Below are 12,826 nucleotides of genomic sequence, written 5' to 3' on the forward strand. Positions count from 1 at the left end.
CCCTTCTCTGCATTTCCCCTGTTCTCCCCAGACAAGGTTTATAGACAAGCCCGATCTATGAAAGTCTCATCAAAACAGGTTCTCCTCTGTTCCTCTGAAACCATCAAGGACCACATTGACACCCTGGCTCCTGCTTTGGTTGACTTCTACAACCACTCCTTCGCCACTAGAGTCTTCCCTTCCCCCATGAAGCACTCCCTTGTGCACCCTCTTCTTAAGAAGCCCTCAGCTGACCCATCCTGCCCTGCTAACTACCACCCAATCTCCATCACTCCTTTCCTGGGTAAACTCCTGGAAAAGCTGGCCATCTCCCAGCCTAATCTTCACACTGAATTGATTTGTTGTCTCCATGATCATCAGTCTGGCTTCAGAGCTGCCAGAAGCATGGAAACTGCTCTTCTGAAGATCCGTGAAGACCTGCTCTCCAACCTTGACTCCAATAACCCCTGTGTCCTCATCTTACTTGGTGTCTCGTCTGCCTTTGACACAGTCAACCATGCCATCCTACTAAACAATCTCCGTGATGGCCTGGCTGACCTCTTTCCTCTACGGCCGACCTTCCCAGGTCCAACTTGGGTCCTTCCTCTCCTCTATCTCTATCACTACCTGTGGTGTTCCCCAGGGGTCTGACCTCTCTCCATGGCTGTTCAACCAATACCTGGCACTTCTTGCCCACTGCATTGCCACTCTCTGCCCCAACTTTCAGTGCTATGCGGACGACACTCAGCTCATTTTCAGGCTACCTTCCGCCATCTCTTCTCCTTCTCTTATCTCTGACTGTCTGTCCGCTATCCAGGAGTGGTGTGCCACCAACGATCTCTGCCTTAATGCCAGTAAGACTCAGAGTCTCCTCATCGGCACAGCTGCTCCCCTCCTTTCCTGTCGCTCTCTGGCCGGCTTCTCTTGACCCTCCTACTTCTCCAAACCTTCTCCCAACTGTGAGTTAAAAGGACATCTCTAAGAAGTCACACTACCAGCTGCACCTCCTTAGAGGTATTCTTCCTTTCCTCTCCTTCCCCCAGAAGCTCACTGTCTCGAGAGCTCTGGTTCTCACTCGGTTGGAGTACTGCAACAGCCTCTTTCTAAATCTGCCTGCTTCTACTCTCCGCCCTCTGTAACTCATCCAGAACAGGACTGCGAGACTTGTCCTTGGACTCAAGGCCAGGGATTGTATCTCTCCAGGACTGCAATCTCTGCACTGGCTCCCAGTGGCTGCGAGGATCAAGTTCAAACCCCTCTGCATCGTCCACAAGGCCTTCTGGGGCCTGGGGCCTCAATACCTCCAACTCACTCTTCCTAAATATCTTCCTTCTTGAACTCTTCGCTCATCTGCCTCCAACTCCCTCAGGGCAGTCGCTTCTCCAAGCAACGAGTTAGTGGTAGATCTCTCTCTCTTCGGCTGGGGCCTCCATCTGGAACAGCCTCCCTGCCTACATGAAACTTGAGGAGAACCATCTCCATTTCCGGAAGCACCTCAAGATCTTCCTCTTGGCTTCTGCTTTCTCTCCTCCTCTCCCCTGCTGAACTCCTGACTGAAACTGCACTGGTCACCTGGCTACCCTCTGATCTCAGGCCCATTTCCCCTCCCCCGCCAGCTGTACACCTGCACTGCCTCCCAGGAAACCCCTGCACTTGGGGGCTGTTTTCTGTATCCCTAGAGTCCCCCCAGCTCTTGATACTTGATGTCTGCACTTACCCCTGCACTTGGCACAAGCTGGCCGCACTTTTGCCTATTGTTTTTATTTTTTATATATTCTTTACTGTTGATCCTTTTTACTGCACTTCCTCCTCCACCGCCCCCGCACTTTCCCTTTGCCCCCTCCCCTGCATCTGCGCGATCTCAATGTCACCTTGCCTAGTAAGATCGCTGTCTTTGTCTTCCCTCTGTTCCCTCTGCCTTGCCTCGTCGCCCCTTGAAGCACTTGTGTATAGGCATGTCAAAAATGCCATATCATATCATTATGGCCAATCTTTTTAAACAATAACATTTTTGAGTGAACTACCCCTTTAATGGCATATTGTCACTCCCATTCCCCATTTTTGTGAAGTTGGTGTGTCCAATACCCAAACTCCCATTAGGGAGTCTGTACTAGTAACGGAGACGAGGAAGAGGCAGGGCGTAGTGAGTTACTCCCTGCGGAACTCAGTATCCATTTCCTCCAAGTTATTCAAAAACTAACTTGCCTTCCAAGACTACTAAGAATACTCTTCCAAACCCTACCTACAAAGTATCAAGAACTGATATCTCTTTTCATAACAATCAAGATACTGCAACGAGGGAGCCGAGCCGAGTAATGAGGAGCAATGAAGACCCAGAATGCAAGACGCACTGTGATTGTTGTAAGCATATGATGGATGGCGGGACATTTAAACTGCTGAGCCAGCTGACAGAGGCAGGCTGGCTGGAGAAGTCAGGTCCTCTGAGTGCCGGCCAGGGACCACTGGGTGAATGCGTGGTCTGGGGAGCCGACCGGCTCACAGGAGAAACTAAGGAAGGCAGGCTGCAGAGAACGGTGTGGCATGCCAACGCCAGAAGGAGAAGGACAGCATCCCAGCATTTGGTTGCACTGGAAAGCATCTCCAGCGCTGCTTATGCCCAGAGGAACAAAGAGTGGCCGAGCAAGAGCTGTGCGAAGGCCAGGAGCCGCAAGGTGGAGACAGCGAACCCAGAGAAAGGAAGCAGGATGGTGAGGAGTTTCTACAGATCTGAGGCGGGAGAAGCAATCCCTGCCACAGAGAACCAGTGAGTCCGCCTAAGGGAAACAGGGACGCCGGGACATTTTCGGCAGCTGTATCAAAGCCAAACAGAAGTAAACAAAGTCAGTGAGAAGTAACAAAAGATAAAATATTCCTTAAAGGAACAGACTAGAATAAATGTGAGAGACTGTCAAGTTTGCACGTGTGCACAGTACGAATATGAGAAAAGGACCAGGCAGATTTAAGTGATATCAGGCAAAGTCCTGGCATGAGAGTGTACCAGACAAAGTCAAGTCAGAGAGCATTCAAAGTGCATTCCATGAGAGATTCCTGATCAGGATATATCTGGAAGTAATCATAAACTGTATGGAAGATATTTTGCATCATTGATTGTGTTGAAAGATATCAAGGATCTCTCAAGGTACAGATTACCAGCCAAGATATTGTGTATACCAGTTGTTTCGGATTTGAGAAAGACTCAAAGAACTGATATCAAACGGAGTGAAGAGAATTCCAGGGGAAGGGCGTCCCCCTTGGAATTGCAAACATTTGTTTGGAACTTTTATGTTGAAATTACACAATTTTCCTCTTTGAACATTTGAACACTTTTCAAGGCCAAAGACATTGCCCCTTTCACCTTAAGTTAAGTTTTAGAATGTGATGGTCAGAATAAGTACTTTGAGAACAGGACAGTTTGCTTTAGACATCTTGACAAAGGACAGACCCATTAGGTTTGCTTTAGATAGGCAAATGCCTCTTAGATCAGGGACAAAGGGGCATTTTCCAACCGTTTTGTGTCTGCGTATCATTCCTGACCCCTCACAGCTCCCACAGAGGCTGTATTACTGCACTCTCTGTCCATTCGCCCCTTTGAACCTGCAGTGAACAAAGAAAAGAGGGCTTTGGGGGCAAGAGAGGAATTCTTCTTCTATTTGAAAAAATAACTTGTTCTAATCTCAAGCCAAAGTATTCAACATTATATTTAACGACCAAACAATTATATTTCTTTCACTTTAAAGTAAAAAAACAATATTACCCTACGTTCCAAACTGTTATTGCTGTAATGGGTGTTCACATTTATACTTCATCCTTACTTGAAAACAAAAGTAATGTCAGTACTTTGCTCGAAAAGGTACTTTTATAAAGCATAACAATGCCTTATATTTGAGAAGATATTGCCAACAAATGAAATGCAATTATTGGATTCATTCAAGTAAACTATTTCTGTGTCTCTTACACAGATGGTAAAGGCTTGTGGCCTATCAAGCATTTACATGGTGGATTCATGGAAGACTGGGATTCCGTGTTCAACGAGTAATACCTGCCTGTGTGGTTCGAGCTATTCATGAGAAATTCCCCAGTGACTCCGACAATACAAAGGATTTATACAGACAGTCCCTCAACCACAGCAGTGCAATTTGTAGTTCGTTAATGCCATCAACTGTACCAAATTAAATAAAAAAAAATAGGTAATATGAAAAGGTATTAGAAATTAATTGTAAGTCACCAACATGTCCAAACGTCTAATATTTATAAATGTATGCTATACCAAGAAGATCATGAAATATCTGTGTCCTTTAACTAATTTCCTGCCATATTGCGCTCCCCGGATCCACATCAATCCCCCCTCCGGTATCAATGGCAGATCGCACCTGTGACCTTGTGCTCGCAAGGGGGCTGGACTGCGGGGCAACAAGCATGTTCAACATTCACATAGAGTCTGGGTGGGAACAAAAACATCAAACATTCACACACATGCCCACTTTTCTAAACGTTTATAAACACCTTGAAAGTTAGCAAGAAAGCATCTCTGCAATTTACAAAGGATATTGTCATACATTCGCTCTGAGAAACCTGAAGGTGTCTCACCCGCTAGTCCCCGGGGATCTGTTATCCAGGTGGCCAGGAAATGCCCATCGCTTTTGGATCCAGTCCCTGGGGGTGGACGAGTGCGGGAGGATTACCTGGGTGAGGGGTCTTTGGGGAGTGGGAGACCGGATGGCGAGATGCGGTATACCCTTCCCTGTAACAACTTTACCCCATCCTACCAGGTAGGATACTTAGGAAATCAACCCCCACCCCCTTCACAACATGAACACTTTCTCACGGACAGCTTGCTATAAGAGAAAACGGACCGTATACCTGACATGTCCCAATACAATTGTCCGGCAGGGTCAGGCAATGACTGACCATCACGCACACCTGACTTCCATTACACTTCCCCACATGGATAAAAGGTGGAGCACGAGAGCACACTCTGAGCGAGGCAAAGCACACGAGGAAACAGCAGTTCCAAGATGCCAGTTTAACACGAGAAGAAAGATGGCGAAACAGAAGGAGGGAAGTGCCCTTGACCATTTCGACGAGGAACCGTTACTATCACAAAACCTCGAGAGTAGAAAGCATAAGACCAGGAAACCAGGCTGAAGAATCCAACATTGTGTGTCGGAGGTACCCGAAGCCCTACCGCGTCGATAATCAAGGCGGGGAGAATCACCTGCTGCCGTGTTACTGTCCTTGGCTCCTACAACAAAGCAGCGCCAGTGAAATCAACACAGTCGGTGAGTTGGGGAGAGCGATACCAGACCGGTCTTTGTTGAAGCCAAGGTTGCAAGCGGCAACATTGTATGGTGAGCACTGAAGCAAACAGTGTATGAAACGCATGTGATAACCAATGTGAGTAAAACTGAAAAACTGATGAGTGATTGAACTTTGAAACCAAGATACAATACCTTTGACAGAGTGGTCTGGCACCGCGTGCATGCTTATTCGAAGGTCTCTGAAAGGTATCCAACTGAGAGTTGACAAAGGTGAAAGAGTGGCAAAGAACTGTGCATCAGAGAGGTCCAGCAGCGGGTCAAGCAAAATCCCATGCATAATCGAAAGTCTTCAATGTTGATACTGCCAAGAAAGTTGATGACAAAGTAGATAAAGTTGGACTGAGCCCAAACGAGTGAGATCAATTGAAAGCTTTGGGTTAAAGCAAGTTTGTGTTACAGTGAATTAAATTGTTCTGAGCCCGGCGGAGGGAGGATGATTGAAAATTGTGTTAAAACGGATATGAGCCCAGCTGAGGGGGATCCGGGTTGAACCGCGAATTACCAGAGAAATTGGATACATGAAAATCCTACAAGCATTGTGTTAAAGGGGTTCTGAGCCCGGCTGAGGGGGATCCGAGGTGAATAGTGAATCACCTGAGAAATTGGGTATGTGCGAAATCCTGAGAGGAAAATAACGTATTGTTTATTTGTCGCATCAGGCCCTCTGAAAGAAGAGACTTTGAAAGGCAAAGAGACTTGGCCACAGAGGACCTGATGCTAATTTTTGAACTTTACTCTCGTGCTAGGGAAGCTAGAGACTTTGCTAAACTAAACTCTGCTGCTGTGTCCTGTGCTGAAAAAGTGGGTAATGGAGGCCAATGGCCTGAATATCCGGACTCATTATTTCTTGAACACTTCTTTCTTTTACATAACATTGTTTCCCACACTATTTGTATTTAGAGGTAAGGATTGGCAATAGGTTGTTTTAGTGTAGGCCCTTTTGTTTTGACAAGACACCACTAGGACTGCGTTATTACTATTTGATGGTCGTTGCTTGCTCCCATCTTTAGATTTAAGATCAGATAGGAGTTTTTCAAACCCTTTTTTAAGAATAAACACCCTTGAACTGTGGTCACTTGTGTCTGTCTTACTGTTGATACCATGCCTTCCTTACACCGCTTTTTACCTTGGTTGCTGAATCTGTTTTTTCAAGTAACGGTTAGTAAAGTATTGGTTTCTCGAGTGTCATTGTTTTCAGCTCAGTACTTTTCGATTGCTTTTTACTCAATGTACATCGTATTCTCATTTTAATTGATCTAAAAAACCTCACCATTATCAACCTTTAATATATTTTTATCTCTGGAATTAGCACATCACATGACTGTGTATTGTTTGCAAATGTAATGTTTCATAATCTAGGTTTTAAATGCATGTTTTCTTTAGGTGGCTCAAAGGTTGTTCAATGTACCAGTAATACGTTTCTTCTTGTGGTAGACCAATGATTTTTGACTAATTTGATTGCTATGATGGTTAGACCAGATTACAGGGCATTTTTTAAAGTCTACAAAAAATGGACTATCAAAGCTATGTGATGGTTGATTTACTCACTATGATACTCTATTAATTGTAATTCATAATGTATTCTTAACAGATCATTTGGACAATCAAACAGTGCTTTCATGTATCTTTTAGGTTTGCCCTAATATCAGCCAAGTCAAAACTCCTGGTAGAGTGATGCATGTTTTCCCAAATTATATGATGTTACTAAGAACATGGTTGTTGAAATGTGAATTTCAAGTGTCCGAGATTGAAAGCAGAGCCAAGGATGTCTTGGAGGACGTGAGGTGCAATCGATTCCACGTCTCCAGCATGCACCTCTCTGAAAATATGTGCAAACCATCAAAGTACACTAAAAAGCATCACCCCAGACTCCTTCACAAATTACTTCCCAATGCAGTTACAACTGAATTTCAGTACATGCTGACTCGAGAGAGTAGTCGACGTTGAAATATTTAGGTATGTTATTATGTACTTAATTGGTGTGTATACATATGTCGCCTAAATGATCACACAATCTATTGGAATAGTCTGTGAAAAGGTAACATGATGAAAGGTTTGGAATTATTTGGGAATACATTTTATTACATAATTTTCCATTGCGACACAATGTACAGTAGGTTTTAAATGTTTCACTTTAGAGTACTTTGTGTATCCCTAACAAATACTCTAGTGCAATGGGAGCCTTTCTAAAAACTTTAATAGTGTCCTCTGAAAATTGGTTATTTTGGTAAATGTGTTGATTACCATGTCTGTCTTTACGTACACCATACGGATGGAAGTACAGACTGTTACCATGGGAGAAACAAGAGACATGTCAAATATTCAAATGGTGAGGGCAAGTGACATATACATAAACTTATTTAGAGTGTATGAAATGGTCGACATTTTAATACTATTGTATGTTTTCTATTGACACTGTTATGAATATATACATTGGAAAAAGGAAAGAGATTCAACTTTGACAACTATTCCAGAATCAATATGAACCTCACTCCCCTTTCAAGTAATTATTTTTATACTATTACTTCAGATGTGACTTCACAATACATTTATATAGTGTGAGAAACCTGACAGTATTCTCCCACCCACTCCCTCGGGATCTTCCATTCAGGTGGCCAGGGAAGTGCCATTGCTTTAGGGTCCCGTCCCTGGAGGTGGACAAACGAGGGAGTATCAACTGAGTGGAGGGTCACGGGGGATTGGAAAGTGAATACCCAAGGGCAAGAAATTGTATTTTCCCAATCTTGAAACCACCTTATCCTGCTCTCCCTCAGCCTTTGTGGGGTGTTTACACTCTCACCTCATCTCCCCCTCCCCATTTCAAAGAAGCACTGACACGAGGAGGAGGCCACTAGGATCAATGGACATTACCCATATGAATAACATGGGGAAAGCCAGGGAAACCCACTTTAGAAAAAACTACTGTCCCACTAATAGAGTCAAATTTAAGGGAGCCCAATACTTTTAGGACTTTAGGGCAGAAAGTACTTATATAACACATGTTATAATAAGCAAGTTTATACGTTATTCTAGAAAAACCCATAAGTGGTGCTCTATGCTTCTTTCCCTTTTACACCATACTGAGTAATTCTATACTTCAAAAGGGTCTACATAAGGGTGAAAAAAACGAAATCCCTTTTAGAAGAAAACATTTTTTTCCTTTTCTTTTTACTTGGAGGGCTTTTTCCATTTTATTTGTAGATCCTGTAACAATACACTTTTTACTATTTTGAGCCAGGGAAATACAAATCTGCCTGCCGGATCCGCGGTGCCGGACAGGTTGGACACTGGCGGGCACAGCAGCCACGGTAGGCAGACCATCATGGAAGCACCGGCACTGTTATTAACGGTGCCACCGGTTCCGAAGTCCCCACTCCCATAGATGGGAATGGGGCACAGCATTTTACCGACACCTGACTTCCCAGACCGGCGGGTTAGAATCCCCCACTGTAACCGGCACGCCAGGTGCTGGTAAAATGTACAAGTCTAGCGACAACCTGTTGGTTTTACCGGCACGGTTACCGCCAGACTTGTAATGAAGCCCAGAGTCTTGAATGAGCTGGGGATGCAGTCCAGATCCATGAAGCCCACAAGTGGAGAGAAGCAGGAGCTGTATGACGGCATGCAGAGACACTGGCCGGATGTGTATGGGCTGCAGCGTGGCGAGGGAGCCGGAGAAGCGCTGGCTGTTTTCCGCAGCCTTAGTCCAGCAAATTGTTCGTTCCCTTGGGGCCAGTGCCGACCCGAAAGGTGCCAGAGGGGCAGGTGGTGAGACCCTGACCTCAATTCTGCAGTGCCCGGAGGAGTTGCCTCTCAATGCAACGCTGCCCAGTGAGTTTCTTGAGGAATGCAAGAGAAACCCACAAGCGTGCGTTTAAATGAGATCAGAGCAGGAGAAAGGCATGAACAGGAAAAGCGGCAGATTCAGAAAGAAAGAAAAGTGTGAAGGTTAAAAGGGAAAGCAATATCGAAAAGGCTGAAAGTGCAGCATGAAGACAGAAAGCAAAAGAAAAGCAGTAAGAAAGCAGATTGGGGCGAAAGGCAAGGGAAATCCTGTTTTTGAAAGCCTCTGATTCTACCCCATGAAGGAATGGTTTATGAATTGAAGACAGAACTGTAATACATCATATGTTGTGCTTGTAAGCTGAAAGAATCCTAGACCTTGGAGAAGGGAACCCTAAGAGGCCTAACCAAATTAAGAGACTTGTTAGTTTTTGTTGAACTCGTAAGAGGATTGAAGCTTGGGGAAGGAAACCCCAAGAAGCGTATAAAAGGAACTGTGTTACTATTTTCAATGGTGTTTTGAAACTTGATGAAGCTGAAGCTTGGAGAAGGGAACCCTGAGGGACTTAAAGATACTGAAGGTAGTTGGGATAACTACAAGGGACCTGTGAAGAAGGTCTTATGAACAACTCGGTGGATTGAACTTATTTATGTGACATTGACCCAGCAGCACCTGGTGAGAAGACCACCTGAAACCAACCCTGGTTTCCATTTTTGTTGAACTACTATTTTTCTTATTTTTGAAAATACTTCCTATCACATCTTTGTATAGAGTGGGGGCAATCATAGGTTTAGACACAGATTGACTTTTATTTTGGACTCTTAGACAGCAACAGCCATTATAAACAGCAAGTTGACGGAATTATCCCTTTAGAGTTAGGGCCAGTCAAGCATTACACCAACTGAAGAACTTTAGTCAAGAAAGGTATTTGAACGAACCCACTTAAGTTTGTGGGGGTCATTCCGAGTTTGGAGGCAGCCATGGTGCTATTTGCACCATGGCTGCCTCCAAACTTGGGTCCGGGTCCGGGTAGTCGGAATGGGGACTTACCGGGCCATTCCGACCTTGGAGGACCCAGTAATTCCCCATTCTGAATACCATTCCCCATTCCCATTTGAGCCACCGTAGGGCTCAATGGGAATGGGGAAGGAGCTAATAACGGGCACGCAAATAGCGGGCCCGTTATTATCTCCATGGTACCTTAATGGCTCCCGCTAAGGGCGGCTGGTAAAAGCAGCCGGCCTTTGTGATACACTCTAAGGGACCTCGGATTTCTGAGGTAAGGGGTTACCGGCACCAGCATCCTTACTGGTGCCAGTAACCCCTTACCTCCAACCTCGGAATGACCCCCTTTGTCTCTCTTGATACCATGCCTGTCTCACAATGGTCATGTTCAACTTCAAACATATTGATAATTGTTATTTATAATATTAGATGTTGATATAAACTGGCATGTAGGATCATATCACAATATCAACTATCTTTTACATGAAATGTTTTTACTATATTTTTCTAACATCACTATTATAACGACAATTGTTTTGATACAGGGGGATGCAGGAACTTCAATAATGTACTATTGTTCTATTGCAAACTGTCAGGAGGGTGAGGCATGAGATGTGAGAATTTAGTGAATGATATTCATAATTGTTGATTAATAATATTTTGTTTAAAATTAATAAGAAAAGTGATAATTTGTTTAGAATATATAATAGTTTCGACAAATTGTGAAGCATTAAATCAACAACCTTGTTGTGTCAATCACCCATACACATGCAACAATGTCAGTAATCCATCAACAAAACTTAGATTGTAAAAGAATTACATGGAATCTTTCACTCTGAATGGTCTATGTATCTGTTAATAAACGTTTGCTGCTCAGTAAGTACAAAAAACCATTATAAAGCAACATTCATTAGGCAGCAACAATTAATTCACTTTGTTTTGTAGAATGATATCACACCTATTCTCAGTGACATCTCGGAAGCCCACAAGGTACCATTTCAAATACCTTTTTTAAACGTTACATCTACACAGTGTTCGACTTTATCTTATTAAGAATGTAAGTTTTACAAAAGTTTTCACTCAAAAATATAATCCAATGATTTACCGGATCTGTTTTCAATGTTTAACTGATGTTGTAAAGTCGACAATCATAAAAACAAAATTCTCAAGATGTACTTTTTGAGATCAAAGATTTTAACATTAAATTGTTTAACTAGTAAACTATTTTTGTTGAATTTGTTTTGTACAAGGAGTGTACTACTGAAGAGGTTGAGAGTGAAGAGACACATGGACACGAGGTATGCATATGATATTGTAAAAGATCGGTTATCATGCATTTTTCTTTTTATGTCATTTTTATTATGTGATAATGGTTTTCATACGGAAATTAGGTTCTATTTGTACATATGTATATATATCTTGAAATGGAAGAGTAAAATGCTTGGTTTATACATTTTCAAAATGCTCTTTTTCAGCTTGGTGTTGAAGTCGGCAAATCAAGATTGACTGTATCAAGGCACACTAGGAAAACAAGGGTAAATAACAAACAGGATTTTGTTTTTTTAAAGAAGTTGTTTAGAAGTTACTTAATTGATATTACATTTTGAGGTTGCAAGTCATATATTCTGTAAATGTGCAAAGAAAATTGCATTTTTTGTCTAATCGATTAGAGGCCTAGTAAGAAGAGGAGCCGAAAGACTCAGACCACACCACAATCAAATGATGCTGCTTGACACACCGTTGTCACTTGGGAGCAACTAAATTGAAACAAGTTGACATCTTTTTACATGAATCACGCACACACTTTTTTGGGAAATTTGTTTTAGATGAAAATACATTTAGTACTTAGTGGTTTTGGTCAAGCTGTGAGCCATCTTTGAACATATCAGTTTTAACGTTTTTAAATTTACACTGTACTGACGAAGCAAAATTAATTTTATACACTTTGTCTTAGTATGAATATGGGATGTTTTTTTTGTTTGAATATTTGTATTGTATCATATTGAATGACATGAAATGATTTTATGATTGTTTTCTTTTTGCAAAAGTTATTTTTGTGCAGTGCAAAAGGAAGGTGTACAGTAGTGGCCGAAGTACCTTTCCACCTCCCTTTTGCACTCTGCAGTGCAAAATGAGTAAACAATGCCTTGTACACATAATCTGTCATCCTCTAATAAATTACCTCTTACTGTTCAGACAACCCTCTGTGCAGGCAGAAATTGCAGTTTTTAATCACCCCTATGTGAACATGATTTAGGTAATACATAGAATATGTGACTGGTCTTTCTACTGGAATATATGCATCTTTCTACAAATGCCAGGAAAAAGTGCCAAGACCATATTTACTTTGTATAGTAAAGATTTTAACTCACATTGGTGTCTGGTATCAACTGTATACGCAAAAACTGAAAATGGGAGGTTTTGAGTGTGTGGTTCTCCTCTAAGATCTATTAATTGCGAAAAAAAATCAAATGGTGCATTCCAAAGCACTTTGTATGTTTGCACGCCCCATAACACTGCACACACTGACAATGTCCAATAGTACTCACTGCAGATACTATAAGTCCCCTGCAAAGTGCTTGGGCAACTGGAAAATGAAATTAATATGATGGAAACTTTAAATATCTATAGCTTCAAGATGGTGCTAGCACATTACACAGATATTGCTGTAAGTGTACAAAATATTGGTCAACCTGTGCAATGTTATGGTGTTTGTAGGAAGACCATTGAACACTGTGGA

The 12,826-nt window shown here is 42.7% G+C and overlaps 1 long non-coding RNA gene across 2 annotated transcripts in view; it reads left to right on the forward strand.

Moving 5' to 3' along the window:
• The window catches only part of LOC138581068 (uncharacterized), a 297,626-nt gene that overhangs the window by 48,891 nt on the left and 235,909 nt on the right, over positions 1-12,826 (forward strand). The window contains exons 1-3 of one of the 2 annotated variants that reach the window (XR_011304416.1): positions 11,015-11,076; positions 11,337-11,384; positions 11,562-11,621. This is a non-coding gene — a long non-coding RNA (uncharacterized lncRNA). Of the gene's footprint in view, positions 1-11,014; positions 11,077-11,336; positions 11,385-11,561; positions 11,622-12,826 lie in introns of those variants that run through there. The other variant, XR_011304415.1, reaches the window with a different exon arrangement.

This window comes from Ambystoma mexicanum, chromosome 3p, assembly GCF_040938575.1.
Source record: "Ambystoma mexicanum isolate Mex_15411 chromosome 3p, UKY_AmexF1_1, whole genome shotgun sequence".
Classification (NCBI taxonomy): domain Eukaryota; kingdom Metazoa; phylum Chordata; class Amphibia; order Caudata; family Ambystomatidae; genus Ambystoma; species Ambystoma mexicanum.